Here is an 18452-nt window from a genome sequence, read left to right as displayed (position 1 = left end):
TAAATAATAAAGAATAGCTTATATAGTTTAGTCACTAGTTCAAAACATAATCATAATTTGAGAGCATATTTCAACTACATTTCTCTTCCATTTAGAGGTACAATTTGTTCATTTTCTTACCAAATATAAAACTTTTACAAATTGTAATAAGTAGAAGTAATAACTATTAAATTAGCAGGGCAAGCTCTTTTTCATGCAGATGAAATTTCATAAAATTATTGGCAAAAACAAAATGCCCAATAAACATATTTTTAAAAATAAGTCTTGTGAAATGAACATTATTATATCTTAAAGGAGCATAGTTTAATAGGAAAAGCTGGGCAATGCTCACACAACATAAATTCAGTTTGGCAATCCATCATTTTTATTTTGGGGTTAACGAGACTGGTACATATTGCTAAATCAGCTTGACTCCTTAATTCTTGACACTCCTTTTATCTATGCAGTCTCATTCATTATACATTTCATCTCACTAACCCGACTTTGTATTGCTTTCTGTTTTTTTCTAGTCAGGCTTGCAATAATCTATTTTTCTCCATTTTATAGCTAGTCTGTTTTTATATTCACTTGAAGAAAGCTTCTTTAGAAAAATCAAAATTTCTGATTCTTGTCAAAGACAAAGCTTAACCTATTTTTACAGCCGTGTGACTGAAATATGCGAAACAAAGGTATACAATAGGAAAAAATAGTCAAGCAATTTTCAATATTTAGAAATCCACAGTTGTAGACTTGTAGACCTACCTGGCCAATACAATGGCCCTTACCTCCTGAATCAAGAGCAAAAGCAGGGTTCTTTTGGTGTTTAACCAACAGGAAGAGAGAACCTTGGATGTGAACAAGGAAAATGCCTGCTATCTTTTCCTTTAAGTACTTAAAAACATTCCCACCATTACTGTTATTTTTGACTCATCTCACTAGCTTTGGAAATTACAAAGAAGTCATTATATGTTCCATACTGTACCTATAGTCCTATGGCATGTATTAATACCATGATTAAATAAATATAAGCTTTTAAGATTATTTGATTTTTTTTGTCCCACAAAAGCTACTTGGGTAAAGTTTGTGGGTGGAAAAAAAACCGAAAGTCTTGCTGTTATTAGCTTCTGTTGATTAGATCATACAGATAACAAAGGTAAAGTGCTGTCCTCACAATAGTTCTGTTCCTCCTAAGCCACTGGCTTACCCACAGTAAATGAAGGTATCTAGCATATGGTTTGGACAAAAGGGTAAGAGTGAGCAACTGATTGTGAATAGATCTGAAAATTTTCATCACCTCCAATGAGAAAATATCTGTGAATATATTACTACTGTTTAATAGTACCTATGAATGAATATCACCTGTTCAGTTAACAAAAAAGAGCTGATTTACTAAATTGAGAGTACTATTCAGTTTAACTAGAGCAGTGATAATATAAATATTATATAATGCCAGGCACCATTGGCTTACACCTATAATCCTAGCTACTCAACAGGCTGAGATTTGAGGATCAAGGTTCAAAGCCAGCCAGGGCAGAAAATTCCATGAAACTCTTACCTCCAATAATATCTAGTATATGTCTGAGTCAAGCAGAAAAGGTCAGATAAGGTGATGTTAGGGAAACGACGCCTAAGGTATGTATTCAAATATTGTTTCTAACACATTTATAAGACTATTTCTTTGTTGCTTTGTATGTCCCTCCCCCACAGTATAACCCGTGCTTTCACTGTATTTGATGTCGGTATAATTTGTGGAAGGGAAGGGGAAAAACAAATCGTTTAAATAGGGATACAGGTGGACCCACTGCAACAATGAGATGTACAAGTCGTTATGTTGAAAACGAACTTTACAACTTTGGGAGGGGGGGAGCGGGGAGGATTGGGGGGGGGAGGATGGGAAAGGATGGGAAGGGGAAACAAAGGAGGAGGCTACAATGCTTGATAAAAAATGTACTCATTATCTTGCCCATGTAATTGTAACCCCTCTGTACAGTATTTTCACAATAAAAAAAAAAGAAATGAAAACTAGAAAAAAAAGAAAACTGGAAATGGCGGCGCTGTGGCTCAAGCCATAGAGTGCTAGCCTTGAGCTGAAGAGCTGAGGGACAGTGCCCAGGGCCAGAGTTCAAGCCCTACACCAACAAGAAGAAAAAAAAAACTTATATAATATAATAAAGTTATAGCTATATTAGGGACATAAATAAATGACATTTTTATTTAATTTTTTCCTCCCTTTCTCTCTTTCTCCCTCCCTCTCTCCCTCTCTCCTCTCCCTCTTTTTTTGTATATATATTTTTATTGTAAAGATACTGTAAGAGGGGGTTACAATTACATGAGTAGGGTAATGAGTACATTTCCTATTGAGCATTGTTACCTCCTCCTTTGTTTTTCCCCTACCATTCCTTCCTTCCCCAACTTCCCAACTCCCACCCCACACCCAAAGTTGTAAAGTTCATTTTCAACATAGTGTCTTGTACATCTCATTGTTATAATGGGTCAACCTGTAACCTTACTTCAGCAATAAATAACATTTCTAATATGTTGATTTACATACTTTTAAGTGAGGAAATCCTTTTGCTAACTATAACCAATAAGAATATGCTCCTTAAATTTCTAATATTCAATAACCAAATGACTCTGCAATAATATCTGTAAAATAACAGATACGATCATAGAATTGTACCATTAGCTTTACATGACACCTTTCACCCAAGAACCCTGTCCTTATATCATATGCTGGTTATTCTAGAGTTCTTAAGCAAATAAAACATAATATCTTCCCTTGAGGATATATTATCCCACTTTTATAATCCCAACATCCCATAAGGACACTTTCACTTGTCTTTGGGGTCTCTGTGCCTAACTCAAAGATTACAAGGATCAGCTCTCAGAGTATCTTTGTAGAATTGTACTGAATCCAGGGAAATGCCCTGGAATATCCTCAAAGCCACCAGTACTCCTATGGGCTGTATAACTGGTACTTTTTTGAAGTTCTGTCTTCTCAGGGATATGATACCTGAGTCAAATTTTCAAGTTTTAAACCATATGAAAAGCAGTTGGGCATAATCAAAACAGCTGGGTATAAATCAAATTCCTCTAGAGGGCAGGAAAGTAAGTAATAGAAATACCTAATGGAAAGAACTTGAAATAATACAGAAAATATTAGACAAATGGGGGCCATAATTTCTCTAATTTGAAGATGACCATTTGATTTGATCCAAATATTATAACATAGTCACAATTACTAATGATTACTTTATGATAATAATAAAGTTCAGAAACAACTATAAACATATTTTTAAAACCCTGTTAGTAACAAATAAATCATAACTTCTTGTCTAATCACCAAGCCATAACTTTTTGATGACATCTTAGGAACTGCAAAGAAATTAACAGTAAGCAGTGTAAATATTGGAGTTCTAAACATAAATTTAACTTCTTATGCATTAATTCTCTAATGTAACATAAATAGGGGATCACACATGTTGTATGGTTCCTTTCTGCTATAATAACTTATCTCTTTCTTACATGCAAGAAAGCTTAGGAGATATCCACCTAGAAAATAAATAAAGATGTTTCCCTTTATAACCTTTAGAATGCTTTAGAAATATGCTGTGTGGTCTATTATTTGAAAAGAGGCAAAAGAAAGTTATGGGGAAAATAAAAAGGAAGAGTACATTGGATGGTATTATACACAAAGGTTCTGTGGTAAGTATTCACAAAACATTCCTGCCTGTGGCAGGAATGAATTTATACAGTCAGTGACTGAAAAGATAAGATTACTTAGAAGACTGGTAAGGAATCTGTTGTGGTCATTAGACTTTAGAAAAAGAAGGTCAGAGGATTTATTTTGAAGAAGAGGTTTAGGGAATTGGCAATGAAGTTCAATAGTAAGAGATATATTGTCAACAAAAGGGGTAAGAGAGAAAAGTTGAGAAAAGGATTGTTAGAAATGCTAGAGTCAAAAGAAATGTTTTAGTTATGGGATAAGGAAAGTCTTACTTAGAAGCAATGTCCACAAATAAATCAGAGGTAGGTCAATCACAACAGGAGCTTGCTAAGTGATTTTAAAAGTTTCACTCAAAGTTGGAAGGCTCATAAAAATAGTTTTAGTGGTTCTTGAATTTTTTTGACAAATCAACAATACTCTATTTCCAAACATGGTCATTTCTTAAATGGGTGTGAAATATTTTGAACGTTTTCTGACAACTTAATACTAATATTATTTCTATTATTATTTCTAAGTAAGAATAATTTCTAAGCAAAGAACACATTCTCTTCATTCTGGCTAAATGTTTTCTGTCTCAGCCTTCACTGTTTAAGAATGCTAGAAATTAATTACAAATATAAACATATATAGTATTTTGCTAATAGACAAAAATATGCTGGGAGAGTAACTAGCACTGTTGTATACTGAATAGGAGAAAAGGAATCAAAATAGGATGGGGTGATCCATATTAACTATTTACTGATGGCTTGTGTACTTTAGGTTTTATGATTCCATTACATTTTAGCAAAGCTGAGGTCAGAATATTTTTAAAATGTGTCTATTCCTGTGAGGGGCTGACAAGAATTTGAAAGGATTGACAAATTATATACTCCTAATTATTTCACTGTATTATCTCACTCCGAAGGGGAAGAGATAATGCCAGGCCACTGCTCAAAATGTTTTATGTTAAATACTTTTGGGCCTTTGTGCTTGCTGTTTTTTCCTTCCTGCATTACTGACCAGTCGCCTCTGCCTCCACTTCACATGCTTCTTTTCATCATCCTGGAAACAAAGTATTTGCTTCAGTCTCTGAGAGATCTTCTCTATATGAATCTATGCAAAATGACTCCTTTATTCCAATCAACCATGTCTCATAATACTGTTAATGTTTTGGGACTATTTTTCCCTACAATAGCAGGTTCACTCTTACATTAGCTTAGGTTTTCTTGTATTTATTTCTGGCATGTCTTTACAGTCTCCTTCTTCTTGCAGATAAGCTCTATCATCAGACTTCTCAATCATGTTTTTTGACAGTAATATAGCTTTCATGAAAAAAATTATACTTTGCTTAAAGTAGTTATTTGATAAATTTGTGTCTCTGTTATTAGCTTATGTATTGTTATGCCAAATTTCTGAGAAAAGCAACTTTAAGTAAGAAGAGTTTATTTTTGTTCATGGTTTTAGTCCATGTTGGCCGCCTGAATTGTTTCTAGGCTTGTGGTGAGGCAGAGCAACATGGCAGAAGTACCTGCAAAGCTGCTCACCTCACAAAGAGAGAAACAGGGGTCAGGGACAAGATATATCTTGAGAAAACATGCCCTCCATAACCACCTTTCTCCAGGCAGGTCCCATCTCTCAACAGCACATTCAGTTTTGCATGAGTCCATTGATAAGATTATCATCCTTATGATCCAATCACCTCTCAACACCCCCAAGAGCTGGGACCAAGCCTTCATCAAATGAGGGTTTAGGAAATATCATCCTTATTCTAACAATAACTGAAAATAACTGAAAGGCAACTGTGTCTGAACCAGATAGTAAAACATAATTTTAAAAAATAATGTTTATTAATAGAGGTTTCCTGTGAAAATTTCCTAAATATACATATCAAATTGTGAGTCGATTCACCTTTTCTATTATATTTGCCTTCACCTTTTTTAAAAAACAATAATGGGTAAATTCCATTATGCTATCTGTATGTATATCTGTGTAATATACATTGATTCTACCCACCAAGTAGCTTCTCCTTTACCCCTATTTTACATCTGTGGGAGGCCTCAATCAGAGCTGTTAATATAGAAAATGCTAGTTAGCAACCAATTGCTCCATTCATAACCTCCAAATTTAATTTTTTTAAATTTTCTTCCCTTTTTCTTTCTCTCCCACTTTTTCTTCCTTTTTTCTTACTTTCTTCCACTTTTTCTTTCTTTCTTCTTTCTTTCTTCCTTTCTGTCTTTCTTGCTTTCTTTTGTTTTTTCTTATCTTTAAGTACTTGTACAAAGGAGTTTCAAATCAATATGTCAGCTCCCATATATGCCATACTTTAGTAAATATATTTGTGGATATATATACATATATCTATGTATATGCGTATATATATTAAAAACCCTGTGTATGGTAACATATATATGTATAATTTAGACACAACTTCCACATACGAGAGCAAACCTGGGTCCTTTGTTTCTCGGAGCCTGACTTACTTCACTTAACATAATTTTGGGGGCTTTTAAAATGACTGAAAGCAAGTAGCACTAAAGGGTTTACACAAGTCTTTTCCCAGTTACACTATCATTTTGGAGCTCAAGTTCTCATGGAACTAAGTGAAGAATTACTGAGGTTTACAAAATCCATGATGGGCTTCCTTGCCATCATTCCTTATGAATCCTCTCACTATATTCCACAGCCAGGACCCAAGTGACATGTCTCTTAGCCTACTCATTTCTTTGACTTTCCCTATAGCCCTTCAATTTCAATGCCTTGCATGCTTCTCCCTGCAAAACCCTATTTTCATTTAGCTGGAAAAGCTCCACTAATGCAGGCTGACAAGTTATGTTCCAGAGCTTTTATTTCAAGTAGAGACTTTCTTTCATAACACTGCATCCGTTATTATCATATCTGTCCTTCCTACCAAATTGTAAGAGCTACAGAGACTTGAGCCAAGAATTAATGTATCTGCCTGCCATATTAGTACACCTTTATCATCTCAGTTAATAGGGGAGAGTTGGTAAGAGGATTGAGGGGTCCAAGGCTGGCCATGGACAAAAATGAGAAACACTCTGAAATATATCTAATGCAATAAAGGACTGAGAATGTAACTCAAGTGCAACAGAGACTACCTAGTACGTATGAGACCTTGAATTCAAACCCCAATCCCAACAAACATAAAATGTGCTATGCCATGCCATTCTTGGTGAAGAGATCATTTTGTTCTACCTTTTAAATTGAAGTGCTCACTAGGAATGGTAAACTACCACTGGCACTTGTACCTCACTTTGTGTCTAACATTAAACATAATTCTGATTATTATTTATTTAACCATGATGTGTTTAAATATGACAGTTGCTATGATTATGAAGATAGCTATAAACTAGAAAGAGTTAATAGCAATATGCAAATAGCACTCATGAAACTGTGTAAGCACTAAATTTCTTAACACCCTTAATACATAGCTAAACAATGGCTTTGTGGGGCAAGTGAGTCTTCATTTTTTTTATTTTATATTTTATTTTTTATTTTTTGGGCCTGAATTCTGGGCCTGGATGCTGTCTCTCAGCTCTTCAGCTCAAGGCTAGCGCTTTACCAGTGAGCCACAGCACCACTTCTGGCTTTTTCTGCTTATATGTTGTTGAGGAATAGAACCCAGGGCCTCATACATGCAAGGCAAGCACTCTACCACTAAGTCACCTTTCCAGCCCCATAGTCTTCATTTTAAAATTATATTTAACTAGCTAAATATATGAATGTAACATGAATATATGTATTGATCAAATTTAATCTGTAGTAACTGATCTTTCCACTATAAAAGAGACTTTCTTCTATTGCTCTAATTTGTCTTTAAGAAAAACTTTTCTGTGGCTAATAATCATCCTCTAAGTTTATTTTAAAAGAATTAGAGTGACCTCTATTGTCCAAATTGTTAAGTAGATATGCCTTTCATATTCCCACAGGAACTTTCAAATGTAAATTTTAACATATTGCTTACAATTTATAATCAAAGACAGAAATCTTTGCTTTACTTTAAACCCATTATTCAAATAGGATGAAAAAGACATTTGATAAAACTTTCCCGCCAATAAAAATGTGTGCACCAATTTAGGCTCACTGCAGATTCTTCTATTTATAGCACGGCAAGATTTTCTTTTTTTTCTGCAAAATTATAATAAGCAAAGAAAAGAAGCTGAGGTGAAATGTCAACTTGGCAGTAAAATAGGCATTTGAACAATTGCAATTGATTTTGAATGTAAAAGAAATGCAGAAAGATCTGAATGCAGAATTGTCTAAAATCAAGATTTCAGTAATTCTCCTTTTAAAAGACTAAATTAGAAGTACTGGCTTTCTTTCACATTTTTTCGATTTTAATGGTCATTAAAAGTTAATAGCTGGCTTGAATGTAGATAATAAAGATTTCTGTCATTTGTGCAAGCAGTACAAATCAATACAAAAGCTAGAGATTGCAGTCACAACAAAGACCTCAGTATGGGGCTACCAAGAAAGATGACATCTCAAATTTTCACAGGAAAAAAATATAAAAGAAGCTGTTCTTTGAACTGCTAGAAATCCATTCTACCTTTTTTAGATAATGTGGCTTAATTGGATTTTTTAAATAAAAAAAAAAGAAAACACCTTTGGAGACCTTAAGAATTTTTTGAAACTCAGGTTTTAGACTTGAATATATCTTTTAACAAGAAGTAATGTACCACTTTGACTCATACTAAAAATTAAAACACTTTGAAAACTTTCCTTTAAACATCTCAGCCAAAATGAGTTTTAAATGAAAGCAGATAGGCTCCCTATTGAAAATATTGGTCGAGATATATCTATGATTTTATATCTATGACCAATAAAGAGCAGATGTATTTAGAAATTAATTAATTTGCAAGTGTATTTTTTCCTCAGTTAAGTTCTCATGGCGTGGATATATTTTTGGTATCATTTTCATCATAAGATAGCCAGCCATCCCCTAAACTTTGCTGACAGTTTAACAAACCTTAATACTGAGATTAAAAAGCTTTGGTCTAAGCAAATTCTTCACATATACTATATAAGAGCTCAGTTTGATCTTGTAACAACTGGCATTTGATTTCATGTATTCTGTTCATTTATTTTTAGCCTTGCTGTGGCACAGGATAGTCCTGAATAATCTGTTCATCTGTGAATGGACTCAAATAAGATTTGATGAATTGATGTGTACATAGCTTTAAAAAAAAGCAATGGTGATATAGAATGCAAGTTAGAGATATTAATACATTCGCTTTTATTATTACCAATTGCTTAGGCTTATATAGTTTATTTGGCTTCTATTCAAATTATTATTGATTGTTCCAAACATAGTATCACCTAATTCTTTTTCTTCTAATCATCACTGAATAATTTAAGATATTTGAAAAAAATGCCAGCTATTCAAATTTAAGACAGCTTTGGTTTCACACCAATACTTAAAATTGAAATAACTTTCTTACTTTATAATATGTATTTCAATTAGGAAAATATTATTAGTAATTATTATATTATTTCTTAAACATTATTAAGTTCTTCAATTTAATTCATATCTACAAACTAGGTGCAAAATTCACATACTTGCTCTCAGCATAAACTTTAGAATAAAAAAAAAAGAGATAGACAATATACCATCTGTCTACTAAACCATGTGAAAAGAAAAGCTTTGAAAATCCAGCCTCCGCTAATGTGACATGTTGAAACATTAATCACCCCCTTAGGCCAATATAATTGTAGCTCCATGTTAATTACCTAACAATTAACAGCAGTAATTTCCAAGGGGCAATCAATGAATTAGCTTGTGATTTTCCCACAGATTTCAGTCCCACACTGCCAATCTGAATGCTTTTCAAACTCCTCACTGTGGTTCATCAATGACACTTCTGGTGTATGAAATAAAAATTCATTTTCACCCTTACTAATTAGGCTAGAATATGTCCCTGTGTGTATTACAAACTCTATTCATTCGCACAAAATCTCTGCCACAGGCACTTTTCCCCATTTAAAAATTCATTTTCTATTAAATTAGAAGGTCACCTCACAGGAAAATGTACTAATCAAGATTTTATCACTAACGACTTAAAGATTTTTAATAAGCAAGTTTAATTAAGTTATCCTAACAAGTGATAATAGCTATTTACAACTTATGGGGTTGTATCCATGTGCAGGAGATGATGGAATATTTGAACTCATACTCCTGCAGCAGATGCTACAGATTTCTTGCACAGAAGGAAATTAGAAAGTGACTACAGGTGTGTGGATGAGCTAGCTTGCAAAGAAGTCACTTATTTACATGATGATTAAAAGATATTGTACATTTTACTGGATAAAAGATTATCTTTTCCTGATCCTGGACTTAATGTAATCATTTAATTTAATGCCTTCATAATTGTTATGCTAAATAAATAAGTCTGCAGTTCATTTTTATCTTGAGATAAATATTTTTGAAATGTGATTCTAAAACGTCAAATGTGCTTTAAAATATTAAAAATAAACAGGTTTTTAGAAATAGTTCATAAATTTTAAATTGTATGCCATTTAATTAGTGTGATAACATATTGTATCATCCAATTCTATCTAGTTCAGCATTTCAATTATCTCATTATCCAACTATATGCTCTCTATACACTACTCTCCCATTAGTCACTTAAGTAACCATCTCTATCAATTTATTTGTGTCCCATCCCAGTATTTGTGTTCAGAAATCCTTATTTACTTACTGATGTATAAACAATGATAGTGGCAAATTCAAATATACCAAAAGTAATTAAATAACTTTCTTGCAAATGAAAATGTAATATCACAAGATGTTACCTTTGAAAGATGAAAAGGTCATATCTATATAACATATCAGAGTTATATTGTTAGGATTGTTTCCTTTAACTGTTGTTGAGTTCTTTACCTCATTTCTAAATTAAACTTTGTCAAAAATATGTATGTTTAAGAAAACACAATAGAATGAATGATCAGTAGAAATGAAATTATGGCTGCAAACATTATCTTGGATGGTGGTATACTGTTTCATAAACATAAAATGTTACTAGGCAGTGTTACTAGGAAGGTGTTCCTCAGCTTCCCAGGTTCCACACATCACAGGTCCTTGGGATTCTCTCATGAAGAAAGTTTCAGAGTGTCTCACAAACAGGAGAGTCACACAAATGAAAGTTTTAGCAAGGACTTTTTTTTTTTTTGCCTTTTAGTGTAACTGAATAAGATAGGGAGAAATGGAGATGAAAGAGAAGTATTTCCTGTTCCCCATCCAGAAAAATGGAGCTGAAATCTCAAAATGGTGCTTTCTGAGCTAGCCAAGCATAAGTGGTCATTACTTCTAAGAACTCCTTAGACAGTGGCTCTGGTTTGGTAAAATGGCTGAGGTCTACCCAAAACACGGTACCTTTCAGGACTCCTTTTTTGCCAGTTATGTTCTCTATTAAAGACCAGGATTGGAGTATAACTATAAAGAGAAATGGATGGATGAATGAAAAAAAGAGAACAGGGCACAAATACAGCAAGTCCATATGTGATCAAAGAATCATGAAATGTGAAATAACTCTACGGGAGAGTCATAAGAAGGAGTGACTTCGATCAGAAAGCATACTGATGATCACATTAATTGTGGTAAACCTATTGAAGTTAGAAATTAGTTTAATTGACCTGAATTTTTAAAAAGTTTACAACCATTTTTAACATCTCAAAGAAGAAGTCACATATAAATAGTCCTTTTATGTTGTCTCTCCTGGTAACTTCACATGTGTAAGTAGATATGATGGCATACAAGGAGCTTTACTGATCTTTTCAGAGTATCTCCTATACCCGAGTGTGACTCATTTGACATTTGTTTAAAATAATATAGTTTTCCTATCCCTACATCCATCTATCTTGCCTCAAAACAAAATATGGAACAAGGAGGCAACAATGCCTCATGCCTGTTATCTTATTTACTCAAGAGGCTTCAAGTTTGAAGGATTGTGTGGTTCAAAACCAGCACAGACAATAAATAAATAAATAAAGTAAGTAAGTAAGTAAGTAAGTAAGTGCACAGGACTCCATCCCTAAAGTAACCAGCAAAAAGCAGGGATAGAATTGTGACTCAGTTGAACCCCAGTACTACAAAGAAAATTTTATAAAAAGAGGAATATGGTGTGGTACACACAAACTTATTCTGAAAATATTTTTGCTTTCAAAAAACTAGTAAAATTAAAACATACATATGGTGAGTTTTGTTGAATTTACTAATACCTTGGGGACTTTTTGTTTATTGTTTCTCTGAGCCTATACACAAGAAGTTTGCTTTCTGAGGAACATTTCTTTCTAAAAAATACTGATCAAGAGATAATAGGGACAAGATCATCAGTATAGTAATACCAAAGTTTCAAATGATACTGCTAGGCAGTTTTACAATTCCACTTTGGCTTATTCTTCCCTTAAATGATTTATCCATGAGATATATAAATTTATCTTATTCTATTCATTCATGTGGCACATACCACTACAAATGCTCTGTCAAATATAAGTTCTAATGTGACAAATTCACAAATATTCTGCTATTTACCTGTGTCTTACACTCTTTGTAAGGCAGAAACACAAGCATGAGGTTTTTTTAAGGTGAAGGCAAGAAGGAACTAAATTCAGGGAATTGCCAGCAGCTGGCACAGCCCTCGGGCAGTACTGCATCCACAAGGTGGGCGATGAACAAAAATGACAGAGCACAGATACTTGTTAGAAAATCTAAATCATGTAACCTTGAATATTTTGACATGCAAATCCATTCACTTTCAAATCCCCTTTCTTTGATCAACATTTAATGAAGATTAGGCCACAATCTTGTTATAAGCCATCATAAAAATCACAGATTTTTTTTATCTCAAAAAGACCTTAAAAGGTTAATTTAAAAATGAAAGAACTGCAGCTAAGTGATGTAAATTGACCTATGTATGGTCACACAACCAGTTAATAGCAGACAGAGATTTACTGACCTGTTAGCTTATGCCCTTTACACCACATTATGCTGCCAACCTGCTACTAATGTCATTATTTTAGTCATTAATGTCATATTTAGCAATAATTAATACATTTTATGAAGAATTTTAGAAGTTAGCCTTCTGCCTCTCTGACCCATTCATTCTTTACTACCATTAACTGCTAAGTGGTAATAGAAAGAACACAATAATACCTCTTTAGTCCTACCTAGTAATTGATGTCCAAGAAACCCTCATTTACTGTCTTTGGAGACAACTCCTAAGCTGGTGTTAATTCTTTACTATCCATTCCTATTCCCACCAATCCCTAACAGTCTCATATAGAGTAGCTAAGGCTTGGTCCTATTGAATAGAAAAATAAGACCAACTATATCCTTTTGCTGACTTTTTCCTGCACAATAACACACACACACACACACACACACACGTACATCATATAATGGTAAGTTTGTTTACTTTTTAACTTTTATTATTTAATTGTCCTGATGTCATTGGAAGTGTTACACTTCTATGCCTTCACCCCATTGTTACAAACACTTTTTTATATTCAAATTCAGCATCTTCTCAAGACTTAAATGCCCCCCTGAACTCTACTATCATGGCACTAGACTTCCTTTTCATTTATTCGTGTGTGTGTGTGTGTGTTTCTTACAATGTTAGAGCACTTTAAATAAGTGTATCTCACAGCTTTGATTTAATGAACTTGTGTGTGTGTGTATGTGCGCACCAGACCTGGGGCTTGAAGTTGGTGCTGACACACACTGTCTCTGAGCTTTCTTTACTCAAGGCTAGTACTCTACCACTTGAGCCACAGCTACACTTATGGCATTTTAGTGGTTAACTGATTATAAGAGTCTCATGGACCTTCCTTCCCAAGCTGACTTCAAACCTTGATCCTCACATCTCAGTCCCCTGAATAGCTAAGATAACTGGTGTGAGCCATGGTGCCTGGCTTAATGAACTATTTAACAGTGTTTTCCCTCACCTTTCAGTCAATGTGTGTGTTGGATTTATATATCATTTCTCACATTTGAACTTCTTTTTTTTTATTTGTACAAGATTTTATTAGCTGTCTCTAGAACAACATCCAGGCTCCAGATACAGCTGCCAAGGAGATTCTATTATGCTGTGGGGACTGGTTGTGGCATGGCAGGCCGCTCTAGCTCCCCACCCTTCTGTTCTGAAATGGGGTAGTTGGCATGATCTCGTCTTTAGGCTCCACAATGCTCACATGGTCAGGCAGGGAATTCTTAGGGCCAGGCTTACCATTGGGTTCCAGGGAAACATGATCTTCACTTTGATACCCAACACACCCTGCCGGAGCAGCACATGGTGCACAGCAGTGTCAACAGAGTAGTTCACAGGGTCCCTACTGTGGATCATCAGGCCATCCACAAACTTCCTAGACCTAGCCCTCTGTCCTCAGAATTTCCCAGAGACCACGACCTCGCAGCCCTTGGCCCCACTCTCCATGATGAATGCCAGCACACCACAGCAGGCCCTCCGCACAGCAAGCCCTCCTAGGAGTTTGTACCACAGAGATTCTGCCTGAGCAATGGCACACAGTCCTCTTGTGGCCACTTTTTCGGCGTAAAGCTCTCCACTGCCCCCAGCGAAACCAAATCTCTTCTGAACTACCACAGTCAATTCCCGAATGGGATGACCCTTCTTACCAAGCACATGCTGTGTCCTGGTAGCTAAGATAATGATTTCTGTCCTGCTGGGTGTAACTCAGACCTCAACTCCAGAGTCCCTTCTTCAAGGAGCTCAAGAGTAAGAAATTCATTCAGTTCAGCATTGAAGATGCCATCAGCAACAAACTTCCTCTTCTTGGAAATTTGTACCACCATCTTGCCACTGTGTGCTGCAGAAAGGAAAGGGAAACTTCAACTTCTTTAAAAAAAATGTTTACCTATATTGATTCCATCTGCTATAATACTTTGAAAACTCCTGTTCACAACTCCTATTATTAACTCCTATGATATTTGTCATATGATAACCTATTTTCTTTTTTTCTTAACTTGCCCTTGGAAACAATGTTTTTATTGAATTCAGTACAGGGGGAGGAGAGAGACAGGGATATCAATCTATACAAAAACTAGGATAGCAATCTATCTTATCTTACAACTATTAGTATGAGGTATACTTTGTATACATAGAAATAATTGACTGCCAGCTGGGCTCCGATGTTCTCACACCTGTAATTCTAGCTACTCAGGAGGCTGAGATCTGAGGGTCATGATTCAAAGCCAGCCGGAGCAGGAAAGTCCATGAAACTCTTATCTCCAATAAACTACCTGAAAACCAGAAATGGTGCTGTGGCTTAAGTGGTAGAGTGCTTGCATTGAACTGAGAACCGAGAGATAGTGCCCAGGCCCAGAGTTCAAGCCCATGACTGACCAAAAAAAAAAAAATCATTGACCCCCTTATCATTAGGAGTAATAACACATTCCATCTTAAAACAGATATTAATCTTATCTCTAAGGGCTCAAGCTTTTAGTGTCTAAGCACTAGTAATATTTTTGATAAATATTAAGGACAGGAAAAAGAGCAAGAAGTGCCACAGACTGTGTAACCTGGAACTTCAGTTTCCTGAAGGAGTATATGAGGCAGATACCACCAACAAGCAAAATTTCAGCTTTTGAATTCCTTGAAAAATAAGCATATACATATGAGTGTATGAATGGCAAAAATCCACTCCAGGCAGTCAGGGAAGAGAAGTGAAAACTGAGTTAAAATCTGAAGAATAAGTAGGCCTTGATCTCATGTGCAGGGATTGTTCTATTAACCAATGAAGGAAGGTATAGAATGTCTATAAAAAGCTAAATGTAACAACAAATAAAATGGCAGATGATAGATGACATCAAATATAAGACTGGCCCAGGCAGTAATGTGTGGACACATTGCTTATTTTGTTCTTTATCTTGATAGTGTAAGGTCTATCCCAAGCCAAGCAAGCCCAGTGCAGACACTTCCCTACCTCTTAGCTAAGCTTCCACCTAATATCTGTGTTACCTAGGTAACTGGCACACCTGGAAGCAGTCACCTCCCCCTGCTGCTAGGTCTCGTCCTCGCCTGCCCCTGGTCACACCTCTCATCGGACCAGAGGAGGGTCCCAGGCCCTGAGATCACATCTAGATTCAGTGTGGCCGCACCTTTCCCCCACCTGGTCACACCCCTTCCTGTCCCTGGCCTTGATAAATCCTGGTCCCGGGTTGGATCGCCCCTTTTGGCCATGCCTCTCCACCATGCATGGTGGGGGTAGCTGTTTAGTAAATAAACTTGTTTTCCGGCCTGAATACCATGTGATGTTCTTTTCATTGGCTACCTAATTAAGCCTAATTATTTAATTTACCTTACAGGTAGCAATGGAGGATAACTGAAAGACATAGAGGCAGTAATAAGATCATGTTTGCCATTTTAATGTAACACCTTGACACACATGGTTGTAAGAAATCAAATGTAGAAGTAAACAGACCAGTTGAAGAAATGGTTTTAATATTCCAGGTGGTACCCTATGCTATGGAGAGGGCTAAGGAGATGAAGGAATGGATAGATTTAAGTAAATCCTAGCATTATCATTCTCCACAGTTTAGTAATCCAGGTAGTGGTGCAAGAAACAGATACTTCAGTAATGACACTTAGATTTTGAAGCGAGATAGAAAATTCCAGTCTCAGATACACAAGTCTATCACTTGTGTGTGTCAGTGAATGTTGCTTTCAGGACATCATGTTATTCAATTTTGAACTGTTAAATGTGATGTGACAATGAGAAACCTAAGATGAGATGACTGCATAGCATGTAAGTCTGAGACACAAAGGGTTTGTCAGCTTTTAAAACATCCATTAAACCCAAGATATAAGTAAGATCATTTATTGGAGAAAAATAAAATCAATGTTCTAGATTTAAATTTTATCTTTCTCCCAACAGATGACCATTGTTTCCTTGTTGTTACCCTGCTAGAATGTACCCATTCTAAGACTCTACATCATGCTTATGTTTGTCTTATTCTACTTTCAGTGCTGTCTACTAACCAGGTCATCATAAGCCTTTGATACAGAAAAAGTGAATGAATAAATAACTTTGCGAAAATTAGTCTCTTCAAGTGTTCTTTGTTTTCTCATTTGAAAAATAAATCAATCTTGAACATTTACATTAGAATTTTCTAAAGGTTAGACAAAACGGCACCATAAATAATCTTGCAAAGTTTCTGTAACCTAGTGAAGATCAATAAACCTGTTCTTTTATTCTTTGGCAAAATTGTTTCTACTCATGTTGTATTTTCAATTATTACACACCAGGTGGTGTGGAATATGGGACATATTAGTGTTTACTGAAATAAACTAACAGAAAATATCTTACAGCACTTCAAATTATTGCCTTTAAAGTACATCTTAACTGTGAAGTAAAGCTTTGACTAGCAGGGTTTGGGAGTTTGGGGTCATCAAATGTAAGCTCCAAAAGAAAATCCAACCCTTACCCTGTTTCTAGGTTTTAGTTTTAGGCCAAAGAGTATCCCACCTGAAGATACCATTTGTTTACCTCCTCAAGACACATCAGATAGTTTAGGTTAACAATATGATTTACAATGAAAGATGGTCTGAAATCACAACAAAGACTGCTAGTCATGGTATCATACTGCTTCCTGACACTTAGCAATACCTAGAAAAAAGCATAGAAATGTCATTTCAAGTACTTTCATTGACATTTTATTGTAGTTGACATAGCTATTTCTCTATACTTTTCATTTGTGATTTGACTAGTTATGACATCCAAAAAGTAACACACATCCCATATACATTTTATTTAAAACCTATTTGATCAGATCATGAGTTTTAAACATCAGCCACTGTTGTCTACATAATGATTTGAAAATAAATAAGGATAAGTATCATGTCACAAGAAAGTTGGAATTATAAGTCTAAATTTATTTTAGAATTTTGAATTTGTTTCCTCCATGTCTACGAACTTGGTGATGATGATCAATAACTTACTCTGTAGTAAATGCTTCCTTAAAATATTTGCCTGTGGGCTGGTAACCTAGCATGTATGAGATGCTGGCTTGAACTTCAGCATGAGGGAGAGAGAGAGAGAGAGAGAGAGAGAGATCGATCTTGAGGAAAAAGTGTGTGTGTGTGTATGTGTGTGTGTGTGTGTGAAGGGTCTTGAACTTGCTAGTGACACCCACTAGAGCCATATCCCTATCCTGAAGTCTGTATTACCATTATTATGTATATAGTTCAAATTTTCCAATTGATAAATAGTAGAACTAAATTCTGACTATGTATAGTGTAATTTCAGAGACGAAGCTATCTTGTAATCATTCTGATATACTTTAGCCAATTCTAATGAATTAAACTGAAATCTGAAACAAAAATTAAACAAGAAAACCAGTAATTCTCATTTCAGCTACTCTTTCCTTATCTTACTCAAAAATTATACCTTAACATACATGAAGCAGTTCTAAAAACCTCATAGCAGGTTTAGAAAAGAGTATACAGATTCAACTGGTTTCTTCAAATTCCTTGCGGGTCTTAGACACATATAAATTAATATAATGTCTGTTGTATTTTATCTGGTGTATCCTAATGGCATTCATTTATGTGATCCTTATTTTTCTTTTGTGTTCTCTTCTTCCCTAACTTAGGGAATATCTGGAAACAGTGACTGCCAATAGCATCTCCCCTAACTTGTCAGTTGTGAAAGTCTCTTCAGTTTCTGATATCTTATTCAGTTTCTCAGCAACAGTGTTTGCTTTAACACAATTGTTTATACTTCCCCATTCCTTCCC

At 35.1% G+C, this 18452-nt stretch overlaps 1 pseudogene; it reads right to left on the bottom strand.

The window, feature by feature from the left end:
* Nucleotides 1–13753: 13753 nt before the first annotated feature.
* Nucleotides 13754–14522, bottom strand: LOC105994792 (annotated as a pseudogene).
* Nucleotides 14523–18452: the final 3930 nt, after the last annotated feature.

The sequence above is a fragment of the Dipodomys ordii genome, unplaced genomic scaffold (genome assembly GCF_000151885.1).
Source record: "Dipodomys ordii isolate 6190 unplaced genomic scaffold, Dord_2.0 Scaffold109, whole genome shotgun sequence".
Taxonomy (NCBI): Eukaryota; Metazoa; Chordata; class Mammalia; order Rodentia; family Heteromyidae; genus Dipodomys; species Dipodomys ordii.
The sequence above is the reverse complement of the archived record's forward strand: the minus strand, read 5'-3'. Positions and strand labels throughout refer to the sequence as shown.